We start from the raw sequence: 12502 nt of genomic DNA, 5'->3' as shown, positions 1-12502 counted from the left end.
ACTCTTGTGTAATAAACATTATACTTGTAAGTACTGAGTCCGAGTCTCCTCTCTTCAAACATCGACTTCAACAAGACTCTACTGCGGGAAAGATACGATAGATTGGCGTCACGACAGAGACGAGCTGTGACCTGCTGCACCTCCAACAGCTTCAAGCAGTGAGGATTTCTCATTTTGACTGGACGCTGGCTCGTTCAATGTTGCTGTTCTATGTTTGCTGTAAGGTCGCACCGTTGAAAAACCTGATTTTGGGGATGTTCTTGTTGTGTTGATGTCTGAGGAAAAGATCCGTGCTAAATTTGACTTTATTTGCGAAGTATACGTCGCAAATTAAGGGGGGGAAAAGGTGTAACAGTTAAAAAGGACTGAAATAACGAAGAGGACATAGTTTAGAATAGCTAAGATTGTAAAGATGAGGTGGTAATCTTTGCAGAATTAAGAAAAATGGTACCTCAATTTCTTAATGGTAAATCGCGGTAATTCCATTGAGTTACAATAATGCTAAGGCATAGACAGGAATTGAGTTATAGAGAAAAATTGGGACAACCTGGGCCCAGGTCAATTCGTATAAATAAATAAATGTAAAGTGGTAAGAAACAAGGAAAATAAGATTAAGGAATTGATCAACGAGCCGCAGAATCTGGATAGTCGAGCCCTCAGTGAAGGAGCTAAGTAGAATGGGCCTGAGTTTAAATAACTGGGGAAGTAGACATAACATCCGAATGCATGCTCCCACTCTGACATTTGTTGACGAACAGTGTCTGATGCAGCCTCTCATCGGATGATCTACATCTCAAAAGGTAGCAAAAATTAAGATAATGGAAATAAGGAAAAAGCGCCGAAAAGCATGCTCCGTGGTTTGTCTGTCGGTTGGTCTTGAGACTGTGTGTGCGTCTGTGTACAGGGGCTCTTTGAGATGTGTGTGTAAGTGGTCTGTGTGTGTGTGTGTGAGACAAAAATGCAGAAGGGATATGCTGTGTAACTGTTAAGTTGTTTTTGAGATAAGTGCTGTTTGTGTTCTTGAATTGAAATATGCAGTGTTTTTTGGATGTGTGTGTGTATTTACGATGAGCCTCGTAATTACACAATGAGCTCCTACTAAGGGGACTTTTGAACTAGTGGTTTAATGACACCATGAGCTTCCTGTATAGCAGACGTTATCAAACGATGAGCTTCAATCGGAGGACTTAATTTTTATAACCACATCTTTCATGAGCTGCCCTTATAGCAGACGTAAGAAAATTATGAGCCTCATTAGGAGGACTTAAATTAATATAACTACACCTTTCATTCCCACACCGGTTTGTAGTGTTTTCTAGTGCTGTGAGAGTTGGTGTACGTTGGTCTGGGGGAGCTTGCCCTCAGTGCTGTGGTGTGTGTGTGTGGGGGTCTTTGTGTCTACATGAATATCCCGTTGCACCTTTTCTGTTGGAGCAAAAGGGTTTTTTATTGTGATTTACATTCTCTTGCGGGGCCATGGACAGACTCGCACATTTTAAAGAATTCTCTCTCTCTCTTTTTCTCGCTCACGCAATAAAGATAAAGTGTGGGGAAAGGGTTCTATGAATTCCTTTAAACAAATAATGGGAACTACATGTATGCTATTTGCAATAGAGATCATCATGGACTCTCAAAACAGAGGAGAGAGAGAGTTGTTTAAAGTGATTAGGCAACTTTAACATTTGTTTAAATGTAAAAGGAGCTTTGACAATTGAACGGCGAGTCCCTGAAGGGGAACAGGGACTGAGTGGAGTTTTCCCTGTTTTAAATTGGGAAGTATATGATTCTTGCTTGACTTGAAAGGGGAGTCACTGAGGGGGAGCAGGGACTGAAAGGAGTTTTTCCTCGGACCTCTCCTCGGCTCTCCTGAGAGAAAGCATCTGTTCAGAAAAGGGGGAGTATACATCCTCTAAGCATGAAGAGGAATTTTCAAGGTCTCCTCTCTGCCATTTACAGAAAGGAGTTTAAAAAAAAAAAAATAGGGTGTAAGCCAAAAACACAATTTGTTTATTTGTAGTAAACTTTTTGAACTTTTTGTTTCATTTGGTTTTCACTAAAAATTCGACAATACTTATTTAAGGGTTTAATTTGGGAACACATTGGGTTTAACTTGACATTTTAAACTTTATATACTAGATAATGATAGTTTGATAGGAGGAGAGATAAGTCAGAATTTATTTTAAGGTGATAATGTGAGGAAATTGTTTGCATTGATTAGTGACTGCCGACATATTTTTATTAAATATGTCCATATTCTACACTACGGGCTGATATAAATGAGATTAACATGTCTGTTTTTCCTCACTGGGATTGGCACATGTGCTGTGCACAGACTGCACATGAAAATCAAACAGTTAAACTGCTTTACGAAAGAAGTTATTGATACAGCCGTGAATACATAATACAATATTGAGAACTTTAAAGATATTATTAGAATGAAATAAACTAAAGTATACATGGATGATGCATGGTATGAAATTACAACTGCTGGTAGATAACGTGTGCAAGTGTAATGCTCACACTTTTATTAATGGCCCAGAGTGAATTCAGCAGCAAAAACAGCGACTCACCAGCCACTATCTGTCTCAAACTCTCTCTGATAATAAAAGTTAACGCATGAGATGAATCATGTTTAGAAAGGATGTTGGCTGAAATTTTACAGCACTGGTTGACAAAGGCGTATAACTGTGTCTAAAACAACAGCAGTGTGATTTCTCCTACAGTATTATAGTTGATGCATTTTGAATACATATGACTTGATGTATTTTAGTGTGGTGCTTTCTCTTAAGTTATCCATTAATGACAAAAGGGGGGAAATGTATCTATATACATATACAAACTGTCCAAATAGTTTATGACTTGGACTGTTTTAATGATCTCAGCTGTGAATGACCTGAAAGCTGTCGGACTCATTTTCTAGCTTATCTCCCAGCTAACGGGTACAAATGTGTACAAATCATATTGAATCGCTCATAAGATACTAAATCATGATCTGTTTCTTTTCCCTTACGATGAGTGGGAATTGAGGTGGAGAGACGAGAAGGCAACTGTCCAGTGCATCACGGACTGAGGCCTGCTGACATCTGCATGTGCAGCCCCTGTCTTCAGTTTGAACAAGGCCGGTACAGTTTTATCCACAAACTCTTTAGCAAAAACCTGAATTTTACATATTTGTATGTGTTCTCATCTATAGTTGATATTGCTGATAATTATTTTAACCTACTTTCATTTGTGAGCTATTATAGGAGATTGATATAGCACATTCATCTGCTTACATGCACATGAAAGACTACATGCTGTAGTCAGTCAAAACAAGATATGAGGATTGGCAACGGACTGACCAGTTAATGCATTTAATTAATTAATGAAATAGGATTGTTTGGTTTAAACTCTACTGAGAGTTGCAAATGCAAGTTTTACTGTTTGAGCATGGTTTATTCTGATCGGGGCTGTGTTGGAGATTCAGTCACTTGTGGGAGTGCGTGATCTTGTTGTCAAATATTAGAAGGGAACTTTTGTGTTGTGTTGTTTTTGATTCCTTCGCAGTTGTTGAATTAATTTCATTTTTTATTGGTTGTGGTGAACTATTGGCTTTACCACGTGATTGATTGATTTGTTGATTGATTGGTCAAGTTGTTAATTGGTTTAAAAAATCAGCTTTAAGTAGCTTTAAATTTTAGCAAGAGTAAGCTGTTACTATGTGGAGAAAGGACACTCAAAGTCCAAAACCAATTACTCCTGTTGATGTGGTACAGAAAAATAATCCTTTAGTTAAAGACATCGCTAACGTTTCAAAGATATCCAAGAAATGGCATCAACGCTGGCCTAAAATTGACCGACCATGGCCGGTAGAGGGGACTATGAACCCAGATGTAATCAGAATAGTGCGAGTACTTGTGTCTACATACAAGGCTGAGCAAAAGAGGGGTAAAAAGGGGCAAAAACGCAGCAGAAAGAGACAAATGGAGCTTGACATTCTCCAGTTGCTTGAAAATGAGGGACAGAAATTGATCAAAGCTGCAAACGATAAGAAAGCTAGGGACATAGACAATACGAGACAAACAGAAAGACAAATAACACTGAAGAACCAGGTAGAGGAGTTGCATACCCAGAGGGAAAAGCTGCAGAAAGAGGGCTCTAAACTATCAGTCATGAAAAACAATCTTAGCCCAAGAAAACAATTGACACCCAAGAAGATGCTTCCAGTGGTCGTCCGAGGGCAGAATTTGGAGTATAAGCCTTGCAGAATACAGATATGTCATGGTGGGAGAACAACTTGCCATGGGAGATATTAAAAGACTCTTGGCTAATCTCCTTGGAGTTCATGCTATGGGAGATATTCTACAGAAAGCAGGACTTGATCAATATGTGGGAACTGCTGTGAATGATTCAGAGCTGTTTTGTGCAAATAGAGGTCGAGTGTGTAGAGCGCTGAAAGAGACGTTTCCGACAAATGTACATCCTGACAACATTCTTATTGAACCACTGGGACAGGAAGAAAACCCGAGAGCCTATGTGTCCAGAGCTCATCAAGTTTGGAGAAATATCACAGGAAATGACCCTGATTTTAATCAAATGGAGCAGTCAATTTTGAGAGCCAAAATACAGAAGGGGTTGCCCCTACCAGTGAGGAGGGAAGCATGGAAAAAGGTGTTTATACCATAGACTGTATATATAGATGGACGGAGGGTCCGTGACGTCACCCATTGGTTTCTGCAGAGTGAGAATGAGGCTAGTAGGAGGCGTTCCCCCAGCGCCATCTTGCCGGTGCTTACTCCTCCTCGTTCCTGGCTAACGAATCAATGGGCAAGGAGGAGGAGCGCGAGTGAAGACTGACAGCCGAGCGATGCTCGCGGAGCTCAGCGTTTCCAGGTTAGCTCAGGGCTAAGGAGCTAGGCTACATGCTACCCGACGCTGCTAACCGGTTAGCGCTGTGCTGTAGCTGGTCCGGCTGGTCACGATCTTTACGAACTCACTAGAGGTAAGTTACCTTGAAACTACAACAACAAAACCTATTGCTTTATCTATCATAATCATATCCTTACATGCCTCAAGTGGTTTTTAATATGTAATTGTTATAAAAATTACCGTTTATTTAACTCATCTAATCGAAAGATTGAAGCAAGTTAACTACAGAGTTGTGTTTGGTTGTGACTTGATTTTAATAAGTTAATATCAATACACTACATGTGTAAGCTGCATGTGATAGTAACTATGTTTCACAAATGTGTTGATACAGGCTGGTATATTCTCCATTCCCATCTAGTTTATTTAGTCTTTATGGAATTTTAGAGTGAATTGGTCAGATTAGATAAGATTATAATCTCCACACACCAGTGTTGTAAACAGTTCTCATTAATTATATAATTATTTTTCCACAGAGGGAAGTGGAGAGACTTGATGTGGACTGTTATCAACAGCTCTGTGGGAGATTATCACCTTGAATATTACAGATGAGGTAGAAATACATTTTATCCATTTGTACTAAGTTTTTATTTCTTTCAGTACATTACATTTCATTTGGCTGACACTTTGATCCAGACTTACTTACAATATGTGCATTCAACTATGAGGGTACAAACCCAGAGCCCAGTACATTGGTTCTGTCTGAAATCTGTGGTGATGAACACAGAATAAACTGTAAGAACCAGTCTTTGCTGGAACAAACACAACACAAAACATTATTTTATAGTGAGTTTCTTCTTTTCATCAGATGAAGCACTGCACCACCGGATCTGTCCTCAGCAGCAACATGGTGGAGATCGGCAGCTTCAGGCTGGTCAACACGAGGACGACCTGCACAAGCTTCAACGGCCCAACACTTCACGTTTTCTCCCTCAACTAAAGATGGCCTGCAACTGTTTAGAGTTGGCAATCATTGCTATGTGTCATGGATAATAGATTTAATTTCTATCTTCATTATGGTTGGTTAAAAAAATTATTATCTTTTACAATCTGATTTGATACACTTTAGATAAAAACCCAGTGCTTTATTTTTCTAATTCCCCATAAGAGACACAACACCGTCAGCACAGCTGAGTCCTTCAGGCTAGAAATGTACAGTACACAGTTCATGCTAAAATTGTAGTTGCCATGTAACAATCAAGTTGCTTGATAACTCAGAAGTTATTAAAACATTTCTGTGTACCCTTTTGTCAATGCTCAAGTGATGTCTCTTAAGTGTTGACTGCAGAGACTCAGAATCCAGTTCTGTCTCTTCATGTTGATCACCCACAGGTCTAGCCTCTCAGGATCACCTAGATGGAAACTACACGTACAAAAAAATAGGTAAAAAACAATATCTGTCAGGTTACCATCTTCATACTTATGTATATGCAAACAATAAAATGTCAATAACTTCAGTCTTTTTAGATATCCCAGTTCACATAATCCATCTGTTGCATTGCCTCTTTTTGTGTTATTATGGGCCTATTTGTTGAAGTTATTTCATATTCATATAGTTACTATTTCATGCCATATTCACGTTTCTAACACACAAGTGAGATAAGTTTAATAGAGTTTGAAAGCGGTAAATGATGGAAAGTATTTCACTGAAACCACTGATGACACATCATCTAGTGAAACAAATATATATAAATATAATAACTATTATTATCATCATCTACCCTTGCCAGATGTATATAGCCTTAACATTAACAAATAGGGTTAGTCTCGATAAAAAACTCATGCTAAAGAGATAATATAGCATCATTTAAGCTTTCATTCCTGTGACCAGGCTTACATATGTGGGCAGTAGTTTTATGTGACGTACCAACATTGATCGCTGTAACTAAAACTCCCCATTTCTACATTGAAACACTTCTCCACTATGTCTAGAATGCGCACCGGTTTACTGTGTCTAGCATTCACGCTCCATAATGTAGCATGAGGACCGCATCGGGCTGTGCTGCTCAGAGAGGAACCTACAGTCTATGCGGCGAACACAAGCTTAAACAACATTAGCTTAATCTCGACATAAACTAACAAGCCATGCATGGTGAGCAATGCTACCTGCTAATTATTGCTACGGTTCTAATTATTGAATTAAATAAAAATCGATTTTCACTCACCGGAAGAACTTGACAACAGAGCTGTGAGACGGTCTGTTAGCACAATGAACTGCACAGCAAGCCATGGTTTGTGTCGAGTGCATCGACGGGGATCCGCCGACAGGAACCTACGAGTGGACCGAGCAGCTTGCAGGTGGCTTGAGGGGAGCTAACGAGCGGCTAGTGACAAGCTGTGCCCGCATCGTAGCCTGTGCCCAGGTGTCAATCAATAGACCACGCCCCTAATTATGCGTACTTTTAAACCTCAATATCGCTTAAACGGGGGAGTTAGAAAAAAATTCACCCCCCTCAGAGTTGTCATGAATGAAGAACCTCGCGATTGAGACTAAAACCAGAGGTTGAACCATGCTGGAAACAGGTTTAATTCTGCTGTAAAGTTGGGCATTTTAACATTGGAGTCAATGAGACTTTCTGTTTCTTGGAGCCAGCCTCAAGTGGCCACCCAGTGAACTGCAGCTTTTTACACTTCCGTATTGGCCTCATCGCTCAGCCCAGGATGTTGCCCCTTGGTTTATACAGATCATATAGCCCATCATGTGGTGCTGTATAGGACAAAGGAGCATAATCAGAAACAACAAGACCAAGAGGTTCTTAGAAAACTCCATCAAATACAACTGGTGGATAATAAGAAAATTAATAAGCAAGTTCTGGTTCTACAGAATCAGGCTCCACTAGATCAGTCATTACTGCAATCACAGCTGAACCAGGTTCAGCTCCAAACGTTCCAGCCACCATCGGTGGCTCCAGTCATCTCCTACCAAGAGTCAGCTTTTGACCAAGCGCAAACCTGGAGGGGAAGTTTCAATCCAAATTTTGAACATTATTCAGAAGAATGTTATAATTGTGGACAGTTTGCCTGTGAGTGCAACAGCTGGACAGACTATGGTGGAGGAGAATATTGAAGAAACATCAGTGAAAGAAAGAAAGGAGGATGACATGATTTGTGATTCATCCAAGATTTCTAAGTTGTCAACGTCGCAGTACAACAGTGTGCTTCATTTGTTCCAAATACTTACAATCTTTTAGCAAGTTCATAGTTTCTCATTACATTAGTGATGTGTTTCCAGAGGGGAAATGGATTAATGTGACTTATATTTTCACATTTTCTTATAGAGTGTTAATCTATATTGATGTGTATCTGTTTTGTATGCAAAGATACTGGTTTTCTTTTCTTCTCTTTCATTCTAGAACATTTTGGGGGAGGACCACTATGAGAGTGGTGAATGTTCAGGGACTCTGATGTGTTGAATGGATTCAGACACTTCAAACATGAACAACACCAATGGACTGAAGGACTCTGAACAACGATACAATATCCAGATTCAACACGTCATCGATACTACAACTGGGAGTCAATGCTGATGAGAGACTGCAGTGTTCTATATTTTGTGTTTTTTCTTATATATTGCATGAGTAATATTAAAAGTGAATTATATTCTCTGTGTGTTAATAACCTGGAAAATTATGTTTTCTGTTATTAGGTAAATATACTGGGACCTCAGATGTTTTCTTTTTCGTGATGGTTAGGGAAAGTGGTGTTAGGAAGGAAAAGGTCCATTGGAAGAATTGATGGGTCGACCAGCCTGACCTTGGACATTATTTTGTTTTTATTTGCTGAGAGTTCCATATGTATTTGCTTAAAGTAATTTCCTTACACAATTTGCTAAGATTCCTAATTTCAGTGGTGTAGGAATACTATGTATGGTCGCCCGAGGCAGAGGGACCGTGAGAGAATTTTCCTGTCTAAATTGTTTGATGGATTTTCAGGAAAGATAGCTGCCTGACAGGTTTTTCACTCTCACTCCTACACACAGTTGATTTATTATTGGAATTATACACCTGTATGTTTTCGAGACTTTGTTAAGTCTACGGGGAAATATGTAGTTTATTCCTTTAGCTAATAGATATCCATAGCACAGTTACAAACCATAAGTGGTAAGTTAATATTCAGCTACTGAGTTTCTCTAGCATAAGTATAGATCATAATGACATTAATATCTTAAGGCGCCTTGAATCTTAAGTTCAAACCTTTAAGTATTATCTCCAGATGTGTTTAGTGTGTTTCTCCTTGTCTGAACTATCCTTGAACTGCCTATGGAATAATAAGAGGAGAGATGGTTTTCAGCGGGTCCTTAAATCTTAAGGTACGACACATTCCCAAATTTAGACAGAAGGCCCGGTTAAGTGACGTCATTAAATCTCTAGGGTTGTGGTAAACAACTCCCCTATAAAACGCCTTAACTTGCAGAGTCAAGGCAGATTTTCACTATTCGGCCTGTGTGTTATCTCCGAGTTTTCTAGAAACTCGTCCTGACCTGTAATACTCATGTGTAATAAACATTATACTTGTAAGTACTGAATCCGCGTCTCCTCTCTTCAAACATCGACTTCAACAAGACTCTACTGCGGGAAAGATACGATATCGGGAAGAGGATCACTGGAGTCCGGCTGAATGAGTCCATCACAGCGATCAACTGGAGGTCAGGGTGAGTCAGCTGCTGGTTCCAGCCTCTCAGCAGGAGGCTGACCACCTGACTGACCTGATCCTCCAAACGTGAGGCCAGACCTGCAGCGTAGTCCAGGTGAGGGCCACACCGCTCCAGTATGGCACGGGCTACTGGTCTCCAGACCAGGTCGGATGAGAGTTTCTTTAGACCAAAACGTAAAGGGTCAAAACAGACAGAGGAAAACATCAAGTGGCCAATTGGGCTCGGATTTTTGCCATTATTTTTTTCAGGCGGTAAAACTCCTGTTTTGTGAACCACGGGTCATCCTCATCCTTCAACACGGAGTGTCTCACTGAGTGGAGGAAAAGTTTCAAATCAGGGAAGAAGTCCTCTACTCTAACCAGTCTTGAGCCCTTAGTCTGTTGTAAAAAGGTCTGGATGCTGGTGAAGGTGTAAACACCTTCTTCATCCACCTGCCTGTTCTCCTGTGTTCTGACTGAGAGGAAGAACACGGTGGGTTTTTCTTTGAAACTTTTTTAGCTTGGTCACTATTTGTCTTGTTTTCTGTTTTTTTTTTCTTTTGGCTGACAGTTTTTTAAACTCTTCCTCATCAAAAAATCCTCCTCATCAGAGAGCTCTGCCTCTGCTCCTCTAGTGTCTGTTTGAGTGTTTCTGACCTCGTTCTCCTGATGGACGTCCTCACTGTCCTCCCCCCGTGAACCTGGTGTGTCGCCCCGCGGCTCCATCAGGACAGGGGCCCCGATGCAGGAGCAGCCGAGCCTTCCCCCGCCAAGGCAGACGGGGGCTCAGGTGCAGGAGCAGCGGAACCATCAACGGCCAAGGCAGGAGGGGGCCCCGGTGCAGGAGCAGCCGAGCCACCACCCGCAAAGGCAGGAGGGGGCCCCGGCGCAGGAGCACCGGAAACACCACCAGCCAGGGCAGGCGGGGGCCCCGATGCAGGAGCAGCGGAACCATCGACGGCCAAGGCAGGCGGAGGCCCCGATGCAGAGGCAGCCGACTGGCCCCCACCGGCTCTGTCCGGGCACAAGCGGATCAGGTGTCCCTCCCTCCCACAGCCAAAACATTTCATGTTCCCTGATGTAACGTGCACTGTGTAGTTGAACTCCTCAATTTTAAAACTAAAGACCAGGTTCAACTCTTCCTCACTCTTCTTCAGCACCATGAATACGTGTCTCCTAAAAGACACGACATGTTTGAGATATGGAGATTTACTATATATGGGGATCATTTTTATAGGGGACATTAATTGTCCATGTTTGGCCAGTTCTTTCTCTAATAGATAATTTTTCAGGAATGGGGGGACATTAGAAATGAGAACCTTCTTGACCGTATCATCCAGGGACAACACAGGTGTGAAGGAGCCCTGAATCACCACTCCCCTCTCCAGTAGCTGGTTAGCTTATTCCATGCTATCCACAAACACCACCACAGCACTGTTCATACGTGAGGCCGACTTCACACTGTCATACCCCACAACCTCACCCACAGCCAGACCGACCTCCTCCACCGAGCAGTCCACAGCTGGACACAGTTTGATGCCGTGTCGGCGTGTTAGCTTGTGGAGGCCGGAGCCTCCACCTGCAGCAGCCATGCTGCACAAACACAAACACACAACTAACAACTAAAAACTGCTGCTCATGACACTGTCACTCACACAGAAACAAAAAACACCTAATATAAGTGCAGAGGGAAAAAGACCAAAGAAAAGAGGTAGAAAAATCAAACACTTTGAACAAACTTTCTCCAGCTCACTCACCACACTCAGTCCCAACATGCACTCCGAGAGAGAGAGAGAGAGAGAGATACTGAGAGAGAGAGAGCGAGAGAGGGAGAGAGATAGAGAGAAAGAGAGAGGGGGGAGAGAGATAGAGACTTTTGACTTTTAAGTTAACTGTTCAGTCAGTTAACTGTTCAGTTAATAAACTGCTCAGTCCCGGGCTCCACTGACCCACTAAAAACCCCTCACTCTTCTCCCAGTCTTTATATACAGTCACTGATCCTCTTTATATATATATTTCAATGTGTTGAACTTTGTGTTGAACTAAATCAATTTGTGACGTGAATCCAGGAACTTTAAGATCATAAACAAACATATACACAGAATGTGGTTCTACACACATGGAGACACACTGAGGGACAAAGGTGGACAATAATAAAGACAAACTTAAACACACTGTATGTGAGGACAAACTGTCTCAGATCAGATGAAGATGACACCGTCTCTGTTCCTCGTGTGAAGCTGTCAGCTGTGGTCCAGCTTGTGTAAGTTACAGCGCCCCCTGGTGGAAATATATTACGAGACCACGACATAATAACGTGTGAACGAGATAAATAACTCGAGACCACGAGAACTAAATCTGTTGTTTACTAACAAGACAAGTGGAAGACAAGAAGACACACACTGTCTCTGAGGACACACACTGACTCTGAGGACACACACTGTCTCACTGTCTCTGAGGACACACACATGGACCTGTCTCCAGGAAGCTGAGGTCATCTGGTGTTTTGGTGACAGGATGAGTCTGGAGACATTGAGATGTTCTGGGTGAGTTAGAGATCAACTGAACCAACCAGACGTTGATTTAAACTTCCCTTATCCGTCCCTTTAAGGAGAGTGTGCACCACACAACAGTGTAGAGTCACTGTGGTCAGTGGGCGGAGCTTCTATACTGGTTGATCTCCAACTTAACCTGGAGCAGGTTAGCTGTTCATCAGAAGTTACCATGGTGATTTACCTGGTTAAGAAGTGGACGAGCTTTGTAGAACTGAAAAAACTAACCTGAAGTTAACCTGATAACCACAAATCCTGCTTGGTAGCACAGACCCTGGATCTGTGATACAGTTTAGTAAAATAAAGACCAGGTTCAACTCTTCCTCACTCTTCTTCAGCACCATGAACACGTGTCTCCTAAAAGACACGACATGTTTGAGATATGGAGATTTACTATATATGGGGATCATTTT

The 12502-nt window shown here is 41.6% G+C and overlaps 1 protein-coding gene and 1 long non-coding RNA gene across 5 annotated transcripts in view; one reads left to right on the top strand and one right to left on the bottom strand.

Moving 5' to 3' along the window:
• The window catches only part of LOC128443883 (NACHT, LRR and PYD domains-containing protein 12-like), a 101169-nt gene that overhangs the window by 29696 nt on the left and 58971 nt on the right, over nucleotides 1-12502 (bottom strand). The window lies entirely within an intron of this gene.
• On the top strand, nucleotides 4695-6392 carry LOC128443903 (uncharacterized). The gene is made up of 3 exons (XR_008339093.1): nucleotides 4695-4981; nucleotides 5382-5458; nucleotides 5714-6392. It is a non-coding gene; the product is annotated as an uncharacterized LOC128443903 (long non-coding RNA).

Source organism: Pleuronectes platessa, chromosome 7, assembly GCF_947347685.1.
Source record: "Pleuronectes platessa chromosome 7, fPlePla1.1, whole genome shotgun sequence".
Taxonomy (NCBI): Eukaryota; Metazoa; Chordata; class Actinopteri; order Pleuronectiformes; family Pleuronectidae; genus Pleuronectes; species Pleuronectes platessa.
The sequence above is the reverse complement of the archived record's forward strand: the minus strand, read 5'-3'. Positions and strand labels throughout refer to the sequence as shown.